Source organism: Pinus tabuliformis, chromosome 8 (assembly GCF_031772625.1).
Source record: "Pinus tabuliformis cultivar Carrire ecotype Pingquan chromosome 8, CPIR1, whole genome shotgun sequence".
NCBI lineage: Eukaryota > Viridiplantae > Streptophyta > Pinopsida > Pinales > Pinaceae > Pinus > Pinus tabuliformis.
The window spans coordinates 1,677,456,760-1,677,477,237 of NC_142294.1; the positions used below are offsets into that span (position 1 = coordinate 1,677,456,760).

A 20,478-nucleotide genomic window follows, 5' to 3' on the forward strand; every position below is an offset into this window, starting at 1 on the left:
GAAGAGCAACATCGGTCCATGGACCCATGTTGCTCCTAGATTCCCAAAAAACGTTGTTAGGGCCTTAAAACGGCTCTGAAAGTTCAAGACCCGAAAAACTGCTAAAAATAGTAAATTGTGCTACAATTATGGAAACTAAAATACTGAAAGAGAGAGTTGTGGGGGATCCAAATGGGATAGGTGGGTGGCCACCAACATCCACTTGGATCAAGGAGGTTTCTTCTAGGGCAACGAAGGAAGGATTCTTCTGGATACTTGTTCTAGGTAATCGAGATAGAGATCTAGAGATCGAGATTCTCTAGAGGCAACCAATGAAATCATAGAAACCGAGTTTCTCTAGAAAAAGCCGAGAAGAAGCAGTGTGAAGTATAGAGACTGAGTTTCTATAAAAGGAGCTGAGGAGAGCAGTTCGAGATCAAGCAGGAAGTCGAGAAAGAGAAGAGGCAGAGCATCAAGGTTAGTGACAAGGTTCTTGGGAGGATATTAGAGTTAAGGGTCTTTGTCACGGTCTTGGTACTCATCAATTGAAGATCTAGAAGAAGAATTTTGATCGAGTTTTCCTCTCGAGAGGTGAGAGGTTTTGGCCCTGGCTAACAAGCCTACATACTGTGTCACTTGTCTTTTATTGTGCATATTGGAAATTGTCTTGATGAAAAGAATACAATAATAACATAACAAAGAAAATACTATAAACTAAGAAGTAAAAGTGTATCACAAGCAATTATCAAGCAAATAAATTTTTTAACTACCCATGCCCTAGATCTCTCAACAAAATGAGGATCATTTCCTAACTGCTTCAGAGCCCCTCTTTGGCCATCTTATTGAGTATGGTTGTAATGTATTAGCTAGGAATTCTTTCTCCATTTTAGGTATTTTTTTGTATCATGTTAATGTATTTTTCTTTTCTCGGTGCCATTTTTTTGATACCGTTCTACACATCTCTCGGAAGACTTTTCTCTATGTGAAATTTAGTGGTTTCTTTCTCTTTGCTAGGTTTTCATACATGTTCTTGCATGAGAAAATGACTACCTTGGTGTAATATCATTGCCTACCACATGTTTTTAAGTTTGTAATTCCTTCAAAAAGAATGTGAGGTTTTCTTTCACCATTTTCAATCATTATTAATATTTTAGCCTCACAAATTCATTTTTAAACTTCTTCACAATTAACTTATATAGAATTGAATTTCCTTTATTCTTGTCTCTCTTGTACACTGTTCTAGTTTCCTTACACTCCTTGTAGAGCCATGGTTTCATTAGAAATTGTTTAACATTGTACTTTCTTTCCCTCATTTATTAGTTTTGGAGTGTTTCAATTCTATTTGGATTGCCTCCATTAGCTTCTTTTAGACCTATGTGGTTTTGTTAGTTTCATTCATACAACTTGTTAGGAGGCAATGCTTTCAATTTATGCTTTGAACATTTATGCATTTTTTGCGATGATTACTATTGTTTTTTGTGATTCTTGTGTATCAGTGCATTGTCTTCCCAACTTGCTTTATGTCCACTTAATTTCTATGAACTATGGGTCATGGTTCGATAAAATTTTCTCGTGGTCATTGTACAATGTGAAAATTACTATCTTGTTTATTATGTTTGATGAAATTATTAGCAATCCACTAAAATTTGATGTTATGAGTGCAATAGGTGGCCTCCCTCCTCTTTGCTAGAGCGTGCGACTCCTTGTTCTCATCCATTGATTCCCTTCCCAAATCCCCTCATCTTTGGCCAATCACAAGCGATGTTTGTTTTCTATAAAAATCACCATTTGGAGGTTCCTTATTCTCTCGCTAAAGTCCCCCATTAGTATTATGTCCCCTTTTTTTTATAGTCTACTATCTCCCTTAGTATGTGGTCCCTATTTCCTATAAAACTTTGCTTGTCGGGGGAGGGAGGGGGTTGCGGAAATTAGTGCATAACCAGAAAGTGCTAGTGCTTCCCTCTTATATTATGTGCCAAAAATAATAGTTGTTATTGTTGATTTTCTTGAACTTTATATTCTCTTGCAATTCTTTTATGATGTAAGCAATCACCCTAAGTCATTTATGATTACTCGATATTTAATTTTCAATAAACCATATTTCATGTCCAAAATTTCATATTTACAAAACCTTCCTATTCACCCGTTTCCACTCATATTAGTGTGTCTTGCTCATCAATAAATAACCCTAAAATATGACCTCATAAGTTGACAAGGAACTTTTTTTTTTTTTTTTACCTCTTCCATCACTAAAAAATAGCACATCAAAATTCCTTATTATAACACAATTTTTTATCAAACGCAATAAGTTTACATCACACAATAAACTAAATTTATCATTTTTTAGTTGAACTTTACTTTCCATTACAAACTTTTATAATATATATTTAAAAAAAAATCTAAATATTTATATACAATGTTGTAATTATTATTTTTATATATATTTTAATTTCTTCTAAAACATTCACATTGGAAATTTCACAAAAGAACACTGTAATGGATGTCCCTCCCCATATAAAATATTCTCTTATAAACAGTATTACGTTATATACAACCCAGATTAAAAGCGAGACATTATTGATTTGCAACTCTTCAAACCAAGCACCCTAAAATAGAATCTGTGCCGACTCCCTCATCGAAGGTCTATGCCATTTTAATGTTTCGTGGTCTAATCTAGCTTGTGTCCAGCCATCCCATTTCCCAAATTAGCTTTTGCCAAAATCCTGTAGAAAGCACCCACGATTAACACAGTTCGTGATCTGGCTGTTGACCTTAGTGAATCACGGATTGAACCCTTCAATTGTCTTTTGAACACGCATTTTTCTTCTTCAAATCTCGCTCCTCGGAACAGCTTTTGGTAAGTTCATAATTTCCCCGCAAATCAAATCTCTGTTTTGAAAAATTTACGGATGAATTTCTTCTTCATGTTAATAATCTTCTGAAACAACGGGTCGATGGTTTCTGAGAATATCCATTTGTATTTACAATTCAACCTTATGCTATAGCATATTGAGCATCTGAATAACTCATAGGCACCATATTTCGTCTTCTGTCAAGTAGATTTCATGAAATTCAAGCATCCAGTCACCGTGTATATTTTGAAACCCTGAAAAAGGCAGGTACCCAATTCACAGGTTACCTTCTATATGCGTTTTGGATTTTAGATAGATCTGAAGAAGGTGCATATGTGCATTTACAGTTTTGATCTTGTTTTTCATGTTTAAGGATTTGCTATGTTTTGAAATTAATACCAAGGTCAAAAAATGTGTACATTTATCGGTGGGGTACGGAGGAGGTTTGGAGTAGGGTTTTTGTTTTGAAATAAAGCCGGTTGAAATTTATGTTCGAGATCTAAACTTGGTGGTGTGTTACTTTTTTATTTTTTTTATGTTCTTGTAAGGTAATTTTTTCTATAGGGTGTTTTTAGTTGATTTATCATTTTGTCGTCACCAAAGAAAATCGGAGCTGAAAGAGCTTGATATGGACCTTCGAGACAGTTCTGTTTTAAATTCTGCAATGTAAAGATTTGAAAAAGGAGCTGTTTACTGTATCCTCCCCCAAAAATGTAGCCGGCTCAAGAAAAATGAAGTGTTAAATCCCATTTTATGGATATGCCACTCTAGTGATAATAGCTTGCGATTGACAAATATCGACGGTGTAGGAAAAAATGGCGTTGTCTACGGAGGTCATAAATTTACCCGGAAAATTATTTTTCACAGGAATTTGGCTCTATTTGTTTGTTTTTTTATTTTTATTTTTTTTGCTTTTTGGTTTGTTCGTTTGTTTGTTTTTTTAAATCTGATTATATTAGTGTTTGGATAAAAAAAATGGTGAAAATGGATTCAGCATCATCAAAAACCAAAACCCTAAAGTTTGACCGCTGTAACTCAGATTTCTTAAAATTTCTCCCTGATTTTAGCAAAAAAAATCATGTCGAAATTTCCAGGCAAATTTGTGGCCTCTTTAAACTACTCTGGAAAAAATTGGGAGCCTTCTGAGGGGCATGTCAAATTTCTTTGGGCTTCAAGAAGGGCTATAGTCTTCTGATCTGCACGTGTTACTGAATGGGACTCGAATGATTGCAGAGGCCACAGCTTATGTCCAGCTTTGGCGGGATGATTTTTCCTCTTTTCTGCCTGAGTATGACAGTGGATGATTTTCCGTCCTTTTTTGCGTCTATATGCCTCTTGACAATGGTATTCCTTTCGATCGAGTTTTTACAGATGCCGGAATATTGTCATGTATGCATTGAAATTTGAGACAATAGTGAAACCTTTTGGACAAATGTTGAGTGGGAACAAATAAGATGCAAGATCAATAGGACCAAATGCTAGTTGAAATTGATTTCAGATGAAATCTTCACTTGGAAATTTTTCTACGATTACCAGGACGAGTACATTATAAGAGAGTCGAACTATATTCATATTTAAGTTGCTCGACTTTTTGATCCACAAGCTGGGATCATCATTAAGAGGTTGTTGATATCAATTATTAATTATCTCTCAATTCATAAATAAATAATCACTGATAACCAGTAAGTCTGCCAACCAACATAAATATTTTTCCAGGTTGCTATTATCTTTGTTTTAAATTGTTAAAATTGGCAACTAGGGCCAAACTCCACTTTAGACAACTTATATGATGGAGATGATATTTTTATTGGATTCCTTTTTCTGAGAGATGTAGGATTGATTTAAAGATCATCTCATTTTGACAAGTATAAATGGAATTATGAATTTATTTATTCTATGGACAAATTGTCAAGGTCGGCTAGAAGTCTAATGTAGGCTCATGAAGCCCAACAGATGTGTCTCTTCACCCTCAACGTTGTATATATAGAGGAGTCATTTTCCTCATTTACTCACTCATCATCACACATCTTTCTTTCTCTTCATCTGATTGGGTTGTACAAATTTCAGGCACCTGTTCTTTTCCACACGTGTGAAGAGTTGACTGGATTTTTCCGTTCTCTGCGTTGACCGAGTTGCAGCCAGCTTTGATCAGCATTGACCGGGCAGTGTTTGACTTTGTTTGACTGTGTTTTTGGTGAGAAATTCGTTGTTTGGACAGGCCGCATATTATGGCACAGAAATCGAGATTTTCTGTGCAAGTTTATCAGCATTGAGTCAACAAGTTTGACCGCATGTTGACCTGCATTGACCAACTTTGACCAAGAATTTCCAGACTGTTTTGGGCTGATTTGGATTGTCCCTGAAAGCCGAGTTGGCTGGGTTTGACCGAGCTGATTTGGAGGAGACATTTTGCTGGTTTGACTAGCGTTGACTTTCTGGTTAGGGCATCCTGTTGGCTGTAGTTTGACTAGACTTTTTTGACAATGTTTGGGCAGATGAATTTTCTAAATTGTACTCTCTCTCTGCTAAACTTTTGAAGAATAATAAGATGATTTGATCAAAGGGTTTCCCCCAAATATTGTGTCCTCTTATCTTGGCTTGTCTTCTACTTATTGTTTATGTTCTATCTGCATTTACTATCAATGTTAATGTGATTGCTAATCTGGAAATTGATATTGGGCTAATAAGAAAAATCAAAATAAATTGCTCTTAAGCATAGAACATACCGTTATTATCTAAAATTAACATGGTATTAGAGCTGAGGTGAAGACAAAGCCCAAGCAAGAGCGAGAAGAGCAATCATTGAGATTTGTTGGACGAGGACAGGATTCAATGGCCTCCTCATCTTACTTCAAGCCTCATGACAAGCTCCATGATAAATTTGATTATCACGCACGAAAGATATCTCTTGATTTGACTTTGGAAGAGCATGATGTTATGGACTATGTGCAGGGAAAGATTACGAAACCTCCTTCAAATGCACTGGTTGCTGTTGAGACAAAGTAGAAGAAAGGTGAAGTCAAAACTAAGAAGATCATCAGGGATTTTATTCATAAGCATTTAGTTGCTTACATCTCCGATTTGAACACATCTAAGGAGATATATGACAAGTTGGTTGGCATGTTCAAAGCTAGCAATGCAAACCAAGTCCTCTTTCTCAAGAACAAGTTGAAGGACATAAAGAAGGGAAGAGGAGAAGATATCCAATCCTACTTCATGAGGATTACCGAAATAAAAAATGATCTTCTTTCAATTGGAGAAGTTATTGCTGACAGGGAGCTCACTCTCATTGCCCTTGGAGGTCTCCCTCGTGAATGGCATGTGTTCAACACTACTATCCTCAACAATGACCGAATTCTAGGTTTTGATGAATTGTTGACTAGATGTACTCAAGAAGAAACAAGGATGATAGAAAGAGACATGCCTTCAAATAGGAATGATCCTACTGCATTCTCCGCTCATGCTAAAAGAAAGAACAATGCAGGTTCAAAGAAGCAATGTCAAGGAAGACTGGGATTCAAAGATGGAAGAAAGGGTGGATGCTTCATTTGTAACAAGTTTGGCCACTATGCTAGGCAGTGTCCTAATAGAAGGGATACACCTCGGGATGATGATAACAACAACCGCAACAATTTTAGGGGCAACAACAATAAAAGGAATGGCAGGTTCAACAACAAAGGAAAAAGGAATGCTCCCGCTACTCAACATGGAAATGGTCGACCTCCCAAAAGATCAAGAAACTCCAGGTATGATGAATCTAATGTTGTAGATAACAAGCAAAAATAATTTTATCTTATATCTGCCCTCTCTACTGCCTCTCCTCCAGATACCTTGGGAAATTGGTTGATTGATAGTGGTGCCTCAAGGCACTTCATTGGGTATAAGGAGGCTCTTTCAAATCTGATAGAAAATGATACAAATTTGGAAATTATTCTTGGAGACAATGCCACCTATCCGTGAAAGGAGTTGGGAATGTTACTCTTCAATTGAATCAAGGTAACATCATTCATGTACAAGAAGTACTATATGTACCCGATCTAAAGAAGAACCTGGTATCTATCTCGGCAATGGAGGACAAAGGATTCAAGGTGGCATTCATCGATGGAAAGGTACATGTTTGGAAAAGAAATTTTAAAGAAGCATTTACTCTTGGATTCAGGGTTGACAGGCTATATCAAGTTGGAGGAAGTCCACTGGGAGCTATGTCTTGCGACACATCTCTTCAATCCGAATTATGGCACTAGAGGTTTGCTCATCTACATTATAAGGCCCTACTCGATGCAAGGAAGATGGTAACATGTATGCCCGAATTTAAAGTAGAACATGACGGTGTTTGTCAAAGATGTGCCGAAGGAAAACATACAAGAGGACCATTCCCCTCAAGTGATAGCAAGACTACCGACATTTTGCAATTGTTTCATTCTGATTTATCTGGTATGTTTCCTGTAACATCTTTGGGAGGATATTTGTATTATGCAATCTTTGTGAATGATTTCTCTCGCAAAACTTGGATTTATTTCTTGAAGAAGAAGGACGAAGTGTTTACATGGTTCCGCTCTTTCAAAGTCCTGGTTGAAAATCAAACAGGGAAGAAGATCAAAATATTGAGGACCGATAATGGAATTGAATATAAATCAAATGAGTTCAATGCCTATTGTAGAAAAGCAGGCATTAAAAGGGAGAATACTACTGCATATACTCTTGAGCAAAATGGTGTTGCTGAAAGGAAGAATCATTCTATTATAGAAGCCACTTGTGCCATGCTTCATGATCAAGGCCTTTCGAAGTCCCTATGGGGAGAAGCTGCCAACACTGTTGTGTATGTTCAAAATAGATGCCCACATCAAGCATTGGACTCCAAAACTCTCGAAGAAGTTTTCATCGGTAAGAAACCAGATGTTTCTCAGTTTAGAATTTTTGGTAGCCCCGTGTATTTTCATGTGCCAGGTCAAAGAGAAGTGGAGATAAGTCATGATGTCACCTTTGATGAAGATGCTGCCCTTGGGAAGATTAGGAACCTTTACATTCCAAGGAAGGACAAAGAAGCAGATACAGGAAAGAGGGAGAACCGCAGGATGAGTCGATGCCGATGTTGAAGAACCGATGGATCCCATTGATCCACCTCCCCATGAGCTCTTCTCTTAAAAAAGGAGACCCTCATGGCTTAAGGACACCCTCGAAGATGCCAGGTGACATATTGCACCAAGGGGGACATTTCGTGAGAGTAAGAAGCCGAATAGGTACCAAGGGTACTTAGCTGCCATGAGCACCATTGTTCAAACTGAGCCTTGCACATTTGAAGAAGTTGTGAAGCACCAAGTTTGGAAGGATGCTATGAACGAAGAGTATGAGTTGATTATGAAGAATGATGTCTGTGATATGGTCCCTAGACCCAAGGACAAATCTGTTGTCACCTCGAAATGGCTCTACAAGATCAAGCATGGAGTTGATGGAAGTGCTGAAAAGTTCAAGGCCAGGTTTGTTGCTCGAGGCTTCTCTCAAAAGGAAGGTGTGGACTATGATGAGATATTTGCACCAGTTGCCTGATATACCACCATCCGTTCGATCATTGCCCTTGCTGCCTCTCAAGGATGGAATTTACATCAAATGGATGTCAAGACTGCCTTCTTGCATGGTTCACTTAAGGAAGAAGTCTATGTTGAACAAATTGAGGGGTTCGAAGTTCAAGATCAGGAAACACATGTATGCAGGTTGAAGAAAGCCCTCTATGGGTTGAAGCAAGCTCCCCAGGCTTGGTATGAAAGGATCGACAGTCATCTGATGAAGTTGGGTTTTACAAGAAGTGAAGCAGATCCGAACCTTTACTTTAAGGTTGAAAATGATAGACCTCTCATCTTGGTACTTTATGTGGATGATCTCTTTCTGACAGATGCAATCCCTCTTATTTATCAATGCAAGAGGGAGTTAGCCTCCAAATTTGAGATGAAGGACCTAAGATTGATGCACTACTTCCTAGGCTTTTAGGTCTGGCAAAAGCCAGGTGAGATTTTCCTTTCCCAAGGAAAATACATTGTGAAGCTACTTGAAAGATTTGGGATGGTGGATTGTAAGGTCGTGACTACCCAATGGAACTTAACTTCAAGAAGTCATGCAGAAGCGCTGCTAGGCCCGATTTGGGAAATCCTTCTGAGTATCATCAACTCATAGGGGCCTTGATGTTGTTGGTGAACTCCCGTCTGAACATATGCTTTGCAGTAAATACATTGAGTCAATTTATGGTCGAGCCTCATCACATATATTGGATTGCTGCCAAGAATCTCTTGAGATAACTCCGGGGCACAATCACCTATGGACTGAGATACATTGTTGGGAATTTGAGGCTACATGGTTATTCTGATGCTGACTGGGTTGGTTGTATGGTGGATCGTAAGAGCACATCAGGATGTTGCTTCTCACTAGGTTCTGCTTCCATATCCTGGATGAGCAGGAAGTAGAAATCGATTGCTTTGAGCACCACTGAGGCCGAATATATTGCCACTAGTATGGCCTCCTATGAAGCTGTTTAGTGAGCTGTTTGGGCATGTGCTGGATACCACCGTGATCTACTGTGATAACCAAAGTGAGATTCATCTTTTTGAGAATCTCGTCTTTCATGACTACGGCAAGCATATTGATATCATGTATCACTTTATTCAAGATATGGTACAACAGGGAGTAATAAGGCCCCATCACATTGGCACTGATGATCAGGTCGCATATATTCTTACGAAGCCCTTGGGGAAGGTCAAATTCTTAACCTTTCGTGAACGACTTGGAGTCCTGGAGAGACCCTCTTATGAGGGTCCCGTTTGAGTTGGATATTGAGCTTTGGGACCTCCAGGGGGCTTGGGGATACTTCTTGAAGCTATGAGCGACCATAGGGTGAGTGGTTCACCTTCCCCTAGTGGTGCGTTGTTTACAGGGTGAGTGGTTCACCTTCCCCTGTGATACCCCATAATGGTTGATATATGCATAGGATGAGTGGTACGCCTTCTCCTGCTGATAAATCCTACCCATGTAGTTTGGGACTCATGGGAAGTACCTCTCATTTGGCCAATGAGTAGGGAAATGAGGATAGGGACCATAGTACTACTGATGGACGCATTGTGTACTATTGTACTCCCTATGCTAGGATGTTTGATATTGATCTGGGATCAATGGAGACTGACTTTGGGTCAGTGGAGAGTGGTATGATACACTCAATCATTTTTTCTTCATGTTCCAACAGAGTAGAGCAGAATAGGGATGACAGGGATGGTACAGTTTGACAGATGGTTTGGTAGGTGGAGTTCTCCTTAGTTGAGAGGGAGTGTTAAAATTGGCAACTAGGGCCAAACTCCACCTTAGACAACTCATATGATGGAGATGATATTTTTATTGGATTCCTCTTTCCAAGAGGTGTAGGATTGATCTAAAGATCATCTCATTCTGACAAGTATAAATGGAATTATGAATTTATTTCTTCTATGGACAAATTGTCAAGGTCGACCAAAAGTCTAATGTAGGCTCATGAAGCCCAACAAACGTGTCTCTTCACCCTCAATGTTGTGTATATATAGGAAGTCATTTCGTCATTTACTCAGTCATCATCCCGTTAAAGAAGATTTCTAGGATTGTGCTTATTGTTGATAATAAGAATATTAATAATAATAATAATAAGTTGTCGTTTCTTAACAACCATATAAACAATTTCGATATAAACAATAATTTTATGTTTAATAAGAATCGTAATAACAATAATAATATTAATCTTCCCCCTCCATCTCATAATAATAATAAGGTTATCAATTTATCTAGTTTCTCCTTTCCCCCTTCGGTTTTTAAGCTTTTGGGTAAAGGTTTAAATTTTGCCCTGGCCCCTAAGAAGATCCCAGTAGATGACATTATTTGTGACATAGAGTTTGGAATTAGAGGTCTACCTGATAGTATTAAGGACACTATTAGACAGGATTGTGTCGTTATCCTTAGGAAGGCAAAGCCCCCCAAGAGCAACCTTAGCAGGGAAGAATTTGTAGCCGTCAGATCCTTAAACTAGAACAAAGATATCGTTGTTCTGAAAGCCGACAAAGGTGGAGCTGCTGTCATTCTTGACAAAGTAGATTACCACAGTAAGATGTTGGATCATCTTCATAATAGTGGAAGCTATAAGAAGCTTCCCAAAAACCTGTTAAAGAAGATTTCTAGGACTATAGCTCTTGCCATCAAATCCAGTAGCTTAGTGTGTTCCCTGCACCATAAACTCATTGAGAGCAGTCCCATCACTCCTAGGATCTATGGGCTCCCTAAAATTCACAAGGAGGGAGCTCCCCTAAGGCCCATTGTCAACACCATTGGAGGTCCTACCTACCTTTTTGCTAAATTCCTTGCCTTAAAGCTTAAACCCTTAGTTGGCCGTACAGAGTCCTTCGTCAAAGACTCTGCTTCCTTTGTTGAGGAGCTTAAGGATATTAAGCTTGACCCTGGGGAGATTCTTGTTAGTTTTGATGTAGTTTCCCTTTACACTTGCATCCCTATAAAGGAGGCCATGGAGGTGATCAACCGCCTAACAGATCCCGATACCGCTCGGTTAGTTGAGATCTGTCTCACTTCCACCTTTTTCAGTTTTGAAGGGGAGTTCTTTGAGCAAACCTATGGTGTTGCCATGGGCTCACCCCTATCCCCTGTCGTTGCTAATCTTTTTATGGAAGATTTTGAATCCAAGGCTCTAAACTCGGCCCGCCTCCTACCTAAACTTTGGAAAAGATATGTAGATGACACTAATGTCATTTGGTCTCATGTCCAAGATTTGTTAGATCTCTTCTACGATCATCTCAACAGTCAATCCTCGGCCATTAAGTTCACCAGGGAACAGGAAGTCGATGGTTGCCTCCCTTTCCTTGATATTCTTATTTCAAAGAATAGTGACGGTTCCCTCTCCCACCAAGTGTTTCGAAAGAAAACACATACGGAACAGTATCTTCATGCCAGTTCCCACCATTTCCCGGCTCAGAAGTTGGGTGTTCTCAACACCCTCGCTACTCGTGCCCTAAGGATCTCTGATGAAAAGAGCTTTGAGAAAGAGAAATCCCATCTCCTTAATGTCTTTGTTGAAAATGGTTATAGTAGATACCTGGGTCAGAAGGCTTTCCTCAAAGCTGCCAAAAATTCGTTAACTAAAAGAGAACCTAAAGAACGGGTCCCAGGGGTCCATCTACCGTTTGTGCAGGGGACCACTGATAAGATTGCGAGGATTCTTAAGAAACATAATGTTCCCTTGACCTTTAGACCCCTTAACACCATTCGTAAGTCCCTCCGATCAGTGAAGGATCCTATCGACCCTAAGGACATGAAGGGTGTCTATATTATTCCTTGTTCCTATGGGACCCCCTATATTGGTGAGACTGGACACTCCATTAATCAGAGGATTAGTGAGCACGCAACTGACCTTAAACATAGGAGAACCAAGTCTTCCGCACTAGCAGAGCATGCGGAGAAAACCAAACATCATGTTTGTATCAAGGAGGCCAATGTTATTGCGAGAGTTTTGCAGTTCCATCACCGTAAATTTAGGGAAGCCCTTGAGATTGAAAAAAGGCCGAGCAATCTCAATAGAGAGGATGGTTGGAAGATCATTAGTTGTTGGGTCCCAGCCCTCGCTTCCTAGTCATGTTCTTTACTTCCTCCCCTCCCTCTTTTTACAACTTGTTCTAGTTTTCTTATAAGTTAGTTTCCCCTTGTTATCCTTTAACCTTCTCTCTTTTGCCATTGTTCTTTGGTCCTCTTTGGTGGGTTAGTTTATATAGTATAAGATATTTAAATCAGTGTTGTTAAAATCGCGATAAAATCGCGATTTTATCGGAAAATCGCGATTTTTTCATCTTGCCGATCAAATCGCGATTTTTATACGAAAAAATCGCCTACTTTTTTTTTGCCGATTTTTACTGAAAAAATCGCGCTTTTTTCAAAAAATCGCGATTTTTTCGAAAAAAAAACGCGATTTTTAACGAAAAAATCGTGGGGGCTCAGGACAGCATAGTTTTATAACTTTTTTTGGGTTTTTTCATGCAATGTTTTTTGAAAGAAACAAATAATTTTTGAGTGGGGTAGCTTAATGATCAAGTCTAGGCCCTAGTATGGATATGCTATTCATGGTAATGTTAAATTCTTAAAGTAAAAGTGACATTCTCCTTAATCTTCATTTTCATCCTTTTACTTAAATTTTTAACATTACCATGAAATGACTCAGGATGTTTGAGAGTGGTTCCAGCCTCATTGGATTTCATATGGAGAAAGTAGAATTTTAGATTTCATTTAAAATCCAGCAGACTTATCAGTTTTTCAGGATTTCAGGATTGGGAGATTGTAATGTTTCCAGGTGACACCACCTGCCCGGGCTACCCCTGCCACCAATAGAGGACGTGGTCTACCTCCTATAGCTCCTACTTCTAGTTCTTCAACGTCTAGATCACATCAGACTCCACTGCCATTTCCACCTGCACGGGCACCAGCATCTACATCTAGAGGGAAAGGGAAAGCTGTGGCATTTTCTCGCAAGAGGGGCAGAGGAAATCAATAGGATTAGACTTTCATTTTATTGTATATGACATTATGACATGATGAGATACATTATCATATTTTTTGTTGATATTTTGAGGCTGAGTTGGGACTTACTATTCAGGACATGATTCAATGTTATGTGTGATTTTAGCGCTAGAAATGATATTAAACATCTTATATATTAGTTTTTTTATCATATTTATGTGTCAATGTATTTATTTTATGTTGTAGATGGTTTAGATCTTATATATTAGTTTTTTTATCATATTTATGTGTCAATGTATTTATTTTATGTTGTAGATGGTTTAGATATTAAAAAAATTGAAAAAAAATGAAAAAAAATGAATATTTTTGTGCCAAACGATTTTTTCCCGCTTTTTTCCGATTTTTTCCCGATTTTAACGATTTTTTCCGCTTTTTTCCCGGCGCCGATTAAATCCCGATCGCGATGTGTGCAACACTGATTTAAATAGCATTTAGTTTAAGCTATTAGTTATATACAAAATTTTAACTTAATTAAAAAAGAAAAATAATTACTTTAAAATTGAAATTCAATCTATGATAATATGTTTTATGACTTATTAAATAAACAAATTAATAATAAATAAACAATTAAATAAATTTAAAATATAAAAGATTTATTCTTATTATATAATACTTAAATTAATTTCTTTTAATAGCTTTGTTAGTAAGATCGATCTAACAACTATAATAATTCTAACAAATAGGATTTTAATTTTTAGTAACGTCTATAATTAAATAAACAAATAAATAATAAATAAACAATTAAATAAACAAATTAATAATAAATAAACAATTAAATAAATTTAAAATAAAAACGATTTATTCTTATTATATAAGACTTAAATTAATTTATTTTAATAGCTTTGTTAGTAAGATCGATCTAACAAATATAACAATTCTAACAAATAGGATTTTAATAATTATTAACCTCTATAGTTAACCTCTATATTCTAACAAATAGGATTTAATATATATATATATATATATATATATATATATATATATATATATATGTATGTATATTATAAAAATTAAAATAAATATGAAATAGTTATTACCTTTTATGTATATTTAATGTAAATTCATATGTCCCATTAACTTTTTAATTTAAACCCCTTTTAATTTAATAATAGTATAACTAACTATTGATTTAATAATTATTTAAATCTGTAACGTTAACTTATTTTAATTTTAATTTTTGATTAAATATAGTTATGCTCTCCCTAGCCGTTTCCTAGTCAAATATAACTGTTAGTTGGTCAATATAGTCGTTGCCTGGTCAAATATAGCCGTTGGATGTTCTGCTCTGACTATTTAACATGCAACCTAGATCTGATTCTTCAACTTGTCGTAACGATGAACCACATTGGTTGGTTCGAAACGCGTCGACAAATGAAATATCATGTGATTTACGCCGAAAAATTTCTCATAAACTTGATATGGATCACAAAAGCCTCAATTCAACAATCTTTCTCTCTCTTCATTTGATTGGATCATATGAATTTCGAGCAGCATGTTCTTCTCCACACGTGCAAAGAGTTGACTGGATTTTCTGTTCTTTGCGTTGACCGAGTTGCAGCTAGCTTTGACCAGAGTTGACCAGGCAATGTTTGACTATGTTTTTGGTGAGAAATTCTCTGTTTGGGCAAGCCGCATTCTGGCACAGGAATCAAGATTTTCTGTGCAAGTTGACCAATGTTGACTACAACAAGTTTTACCATAGCGTTGACCTGTGTTGACCAACTTTGACTGAGAATTTCCAGACTATTTTGGGCTGATTTGGATAGTCCCTAAAGGCCGAGTTGACTGGTTTTGATCGAGCTGATTTGGAGGAGACATTCTGTTGGTTTGACCAGCATTAACTTTCTGGTTAGGGCATCTTGTTGACTGCAGTTTGATTGGACTGTTTTGACAGTGTTTGGGCAAGTGAATTTTGTATATTTTACTCTCTTTGCCGAACTTTTGAAGAATAATAAGGAGATTTGATCAAAGGGTTTTCCCCCCATTGGGGTTTTTCCCTGGCATCTACCAAATATTGTGTCCTCTTGTCTTGGCTTGTTTTCTGCTTATTGTTTATGTTCTATCTGCATTTACTCTCAATGTTAATGTGATTGCTAATCTGGAAATTGATATTGGGCTAATGAGAAAAATCGAAGTAAATTGCTCTTAAGCATAGAACATACAATTGTTATCTAAAATTAACATAAATTTTATGTATAACAACCTGTGAGCTTCTTTTTCTGAAGTCTTCCTCTCCGCTGATGTTAGAAGCATTTAATTCTATTTTAAAGGACTTCACATACCTTTCTTTTGCCATGGTGGCTCATCTTTGCAATGATCTTAGTGTTTTCTATTCAAATCAGATGGCTAGTATGTTGAAACTTCAACAAACCTAAGAAAATTTTGTAACACCTACATTTTGTTGGGTACAACCTTTTGAGTTTTCTATTGGCTTTTTATAGTCTTATGAAATAGCTTGCAATTTTTGGATTTTTTGTTGCTAATAGGTAACTATGATCCTTATCTTGCTTTCTCTCCTACCTCGCTAGCTTTTGCCTCCCATTGCTCCGATACAAAATCGATGTAGGGTCTTGATTGCTTTTGCTCCTTGGGGTCTGATATGCACTCGACCGTCCATGTGTTATCCCAATGACCTTCGTTGCTTTTGGACCTTTCCTTAATCATGTTCTTATTCTCGATTCCCTGATTCTTTGCTAGTCATCCACGTGTGTGGCCGACTAGATTCTGACTACAGGTGGTCCTTCGTTGCTCAGCTGATTTTCCTCTGTGAGGTGGTCCATCATTGCTCAGCTGATTTTCCTCGACTCTCCACTCACTATCCATGTGTACGATTAGCGATGATCCAACTATTAGGATTTTGTAAGTAATGCCACACTCCTTCATCTCTGATATCTAGAACTCGACTTGCTATCATGTTGATGCGTGGCATGGCGTCTTCTCATCATAGTATTCAAAACTGGAACTGGTGACTAGACCGGTCCACCTAATAAATTGGGTTTCAAACTATAACTGATCAAATTGAGATTGGTTAGATCTCAGTGCATTGGTTTTAAAAAACACATGAAATAATTATATTTTAATGAAAAAAACTATTTTTAAGATTTAAAACCACGATTCTAAATCAATAGAGACAAAATATGCAAAGTTTGCTCATATTTATACCATTTAAAGGTGAATATATCAAAATGGAACTGAGTGCAATACATATTAGCAACAAATATATAATCAATGAGGCTCTAAATGGCCTCTAGAGACCAATAACAAATCCTACAAGCTATATGGGGCCATTGGCCTACTACAAGTCTACATATTAGTGATCAACATTATCACTTGAAACTTCTCATCATGATGAAACTCAGTTGGTTGACTCTCGACTCTCGACTCTCAAACGTTGCAACTGCTTGAGTCACAAACTTCTTAGCTAGTTGAGTGACTTGAGTCTCAAACTCTGCCCTAATATGCCCTGTTACTTCTTTTGGTGCTCTACATGGATTTACATGGCTTCCTATCCTAGCTAAGTGTTGCTTGAACATGTTAATGCCCCTTCCTTTAATAGATTTTTGGCAATATTTGCAGATCATTTTGCCATCAATCATGTCACAATGAACCCATGCAGTATCCTTGGCTTTTGGAGGCATGGTGGTTGATACTCAACCCAAACTCTTTGCTGTTCCACTACTCCAACAAAAACTCAACACTCCAAGCTCACAATGAAGCTCACAAAAACTCCAAATGAGATGTGTGAGGCAAATGAGAGGGGAGACATCCTTTTAAAGGCTTGGAGGGGCTGTTTTTGGAGGGAAATAGCCCCTAGCTTCCCTTAAAATGACTTGAAAAACCATTTAACCTTCCATGGGGTCCATTGCTAACATGGCAATAAACCAACTGGTTTATGGCTGATTAGGCCCAAAAACTATGGGTCCACTTAGAAATATCGGTTTTTCAACCGGTTCGATGGTTGGGGCTAATGAACCGTCTGATTTGACTGGTTTACGGTTCAAACTGACCGATTTTGAATACTATGGTTCTCATGCACTTTGTTCTTTGTCTTTTCCGTATCATGTCTTATTGGTGAGCTAAAATCCTTGCCTCCTCTCTACTTTGCTTACCATGCACGTGCAAGGTCAAAGGAGCTTCCATTCTCTAACCTTCCTATAGGATCGAGCGTTGACACTCTTATAGTGCTCACCTGATAGTCAAAAACCCTAAGTTCCCACTAGTCATCCATGTGTATGGCTAGTGCTTCCCTTGCAATCAAAACATTTATTGGGCAACAATGACTCGTATGTTTATGAATTGCTCTTATCCCTTGAGCTTCCCAAATGGGTCCGTGCAATGTGGCAATGTGACATCTTCTCTCATGCCCTTTGACCTATTGATGATGTGGAACCTGCGTTCCTCTCATGATCTTATGCAACATGGTCAGATTGGCCCTAACACCTTTATTAATGTAATAAGCCCAAGAGGCACCATACAAGTCATGATTAGTTTCTAATAAATAAAGCCCATAAGCATTGTAAGTGGTTGACCCGCATCATAAAAAAGGGATCACAATTAGTTAGAACGGGCCATAGTTAATAAATAAAGTAGTTAACCTGCATTAGGCAAGGGGCCATGAGTAGTTAGGGTTTTGGGTCTCAAGAAACTATATAATGTCGAAGATAGTAAGGAAAGTGTTATGTTGTGTAATTGAGCTATGCTCTACTAGAGGTTGCCCCCTCAAAGAGGCAAGTGAACAATATTTCTGCAGATCTTAATAAAATATTTCTGTTGTTCTCATCTCATTGTGTTATTTTTCTATGGTATCGTTGACATATTCGCTCTTTTGATATTTTATGCAGGTCAAGCATATTACAAGTGGTATCAGAGCACTTTCTTGGGCCAACCACACCACCAATTTTAGCAATTTCTTTTTAGGCTAGAGACGTCTTCTGACGTCTTTAAACTACAAATATATGTCGTTATGCGCATCAACTTGTGGTTGCAGAGTCATACACACAGGAACTACAAGAGGTGGTCACGTCTGTTGGACTCCCTTGTAACCCCTGTTGGTACCCCTTCGAGTAGTAGCGCATCAAAAAACACTTGTACACAGATTGCACTTCCACGTACCTCTGGTATATCGGAAGCCCCCAAGGTTACCCTGAAACCAAACCCTAGATAAGTCGTTGACCGTCTTGCTGCTATAGTACACCGAGAACAACACTCGGGGAGATTACTTGCATGTACCTAGGGTAGTTGGGTAGTACAGTTAAGGGCATTGTCGATCCTCCTTAGTTAGTGCCCTGAAAGATTGGGCCGAGTATTATTGTTGGACCCCTAGCATATATCGCGATTTGTAGCACCTGACACTCCTTTCCTGCCCTAGTTCCCTCTCTTCTGCTGATTGGCCGTCACATCTTGCATTATCCAGAAGTTGGGGTTTCTGTTGCAACAATAGAGATTAGATCTCGTTGTACCCTGCCGTTGGGGCTTCTGCCGTCACATTACAAATCAAATCTTACTGTATCCAGCTATTGGGGTTTTTGCTATTACAATTTTTGTAGTACCCAGACGTTGGGGTTTCCATCGTTGCAGTATAGACCAATGGGACTGTCAAATTCCTACACATTTTGCACTATCAAGATTTTGGGATTTTGATCGCCGCAATATTGATTTGCTGGGAGTAAAACTCCTGTAAGTCTGGTGGTCCCAAAATTCCGCTTGTAATAGACCTAGTCCACGAGATTCAGGATGACGTGCTGATTGCAGTGATACCATCTGCTAGTAAGCGTTTTTTTTCCTGCGGTCCCAAAATTTTCAGCAGTGCTTGCAAGTGACCTACATCAAAAGACTCCTTGCATCGCACCCATTGCAGCCATACTAATTTGAAGTAAACCAAAATTTTGACTCGGGCTAGTGTATGGTAACTATGAGGGCTATGGAAAGCCTCCAGAAAAAAGTGGATGACATCAAAGCAAACCTCACCACCAAAATCCAAGATGCAGTTGCACAGGTCCTGGCTAACTTCATACCACAACTCAAGGAGAAAGGCCCCATGGGGGAGGGGGACAAGGTCGATGCCCACCTGGAAGGAGAATCTAGCCACCATTGCTATGAGGGGTATCATCATTTCCATGGGGGTCACCAATATGCTTTCAATAAGACACCCAAGATTGACATGCACAAATTTGATGGTTCTAACCCAATAGTGTGGGTGGCACAAATGGAACAATATTTTCAACTCAATGGTATTTGGGATGATGACACCAAACTACATGTGGGAGCTCTTTATTTGGACCAAGAATGTTGGCAGTGGTGGCAATGGCATCAGAAATGTTACACAGGAAAGCCACTTGGAATGTGTTCTCTAAATCCATTTGTGCCCATTTTGACAGGGACTCTCACTTTTTGGGTCACCTCACAAAGCTCAAACATACTAGTTCTGTCCGAGATTGCATCACGACATTTGAACAACTGGCCATCTAGACATAAGCCCTTAGGGACACCTTCTATATGGAATGTTTCATCAGTGGCCTCAAGGAAGCCATCCAGGCACATGTTAGAATGCATCAACCAGCTACGTGGTTGGAAGCTTGCCACAAAGCTTTAGATGCAGAAGCTGCTATTACTGCCCAAACCACTTGTCCTTCATTTACATCAAAGGCACCTCCCACCCTTGGTAGTGGCCCCACCCAAACCCTTAAGGTGCAAAAGGTGTCACATGCGGAAATGGCTGAAAGACGAAGACAAGGATTATGCTACTATTGTGATGACAAATACTCACCAAGCCACAAATGCAAGGAACCAAAGTTCTTTCAAATTGATGCAATTGAAAATGGCTCAGATGATGAGGCCCAACCCAGTGAAGTATCTGGGGAGGAAGCAGTGGAACCCCAAGATACTACAACAACCCCTGAGGAACCAATTATATCTCTACATGCATTAACAGGTATTTCTTCTCCACAAACGCTTAAAATTAGAGGCTTTATTAAGCACTGCCTAGTGGTGGTATTGATTGATAGTGGCAACATGCATAATTTTGTCCATAAAAGGGTTGTTGAGGCAGTGCATTGTTTTGTGAGGG

At 38.3% G+C, this 20,478-nt stretch overlaps 1 protein-coding gene across 3 annotated transcripts in view; it reads left to right on the top strand.

Moving 5' to 3' along the window:
* Positions 1 to 2,530: 2,530 nt before the first annotated feature.
* The window catches only part of LOC149242650 (GRIP/coiled-coil protein), a 42,315-nt gene continuing 24,367 nt past the window's right edge, over positions 2,531 to 20,478 (top strand). For 2 of the 3 annotated variants that reach the window (XM_089374290.1, XM_089374293.1), the window contains exon 1: positions 2,531 to 2,836. The gene's annotated coding sequence lies outside the window, so the exon portion shown is untranslated. Of the gene's footprint in view, positions 2,837 to 2,893; positions 3,099 to 20,478 lie in introns of those variants that run through there. The other variant, XM_089374291.1, reaches the window with a different exon arrangement.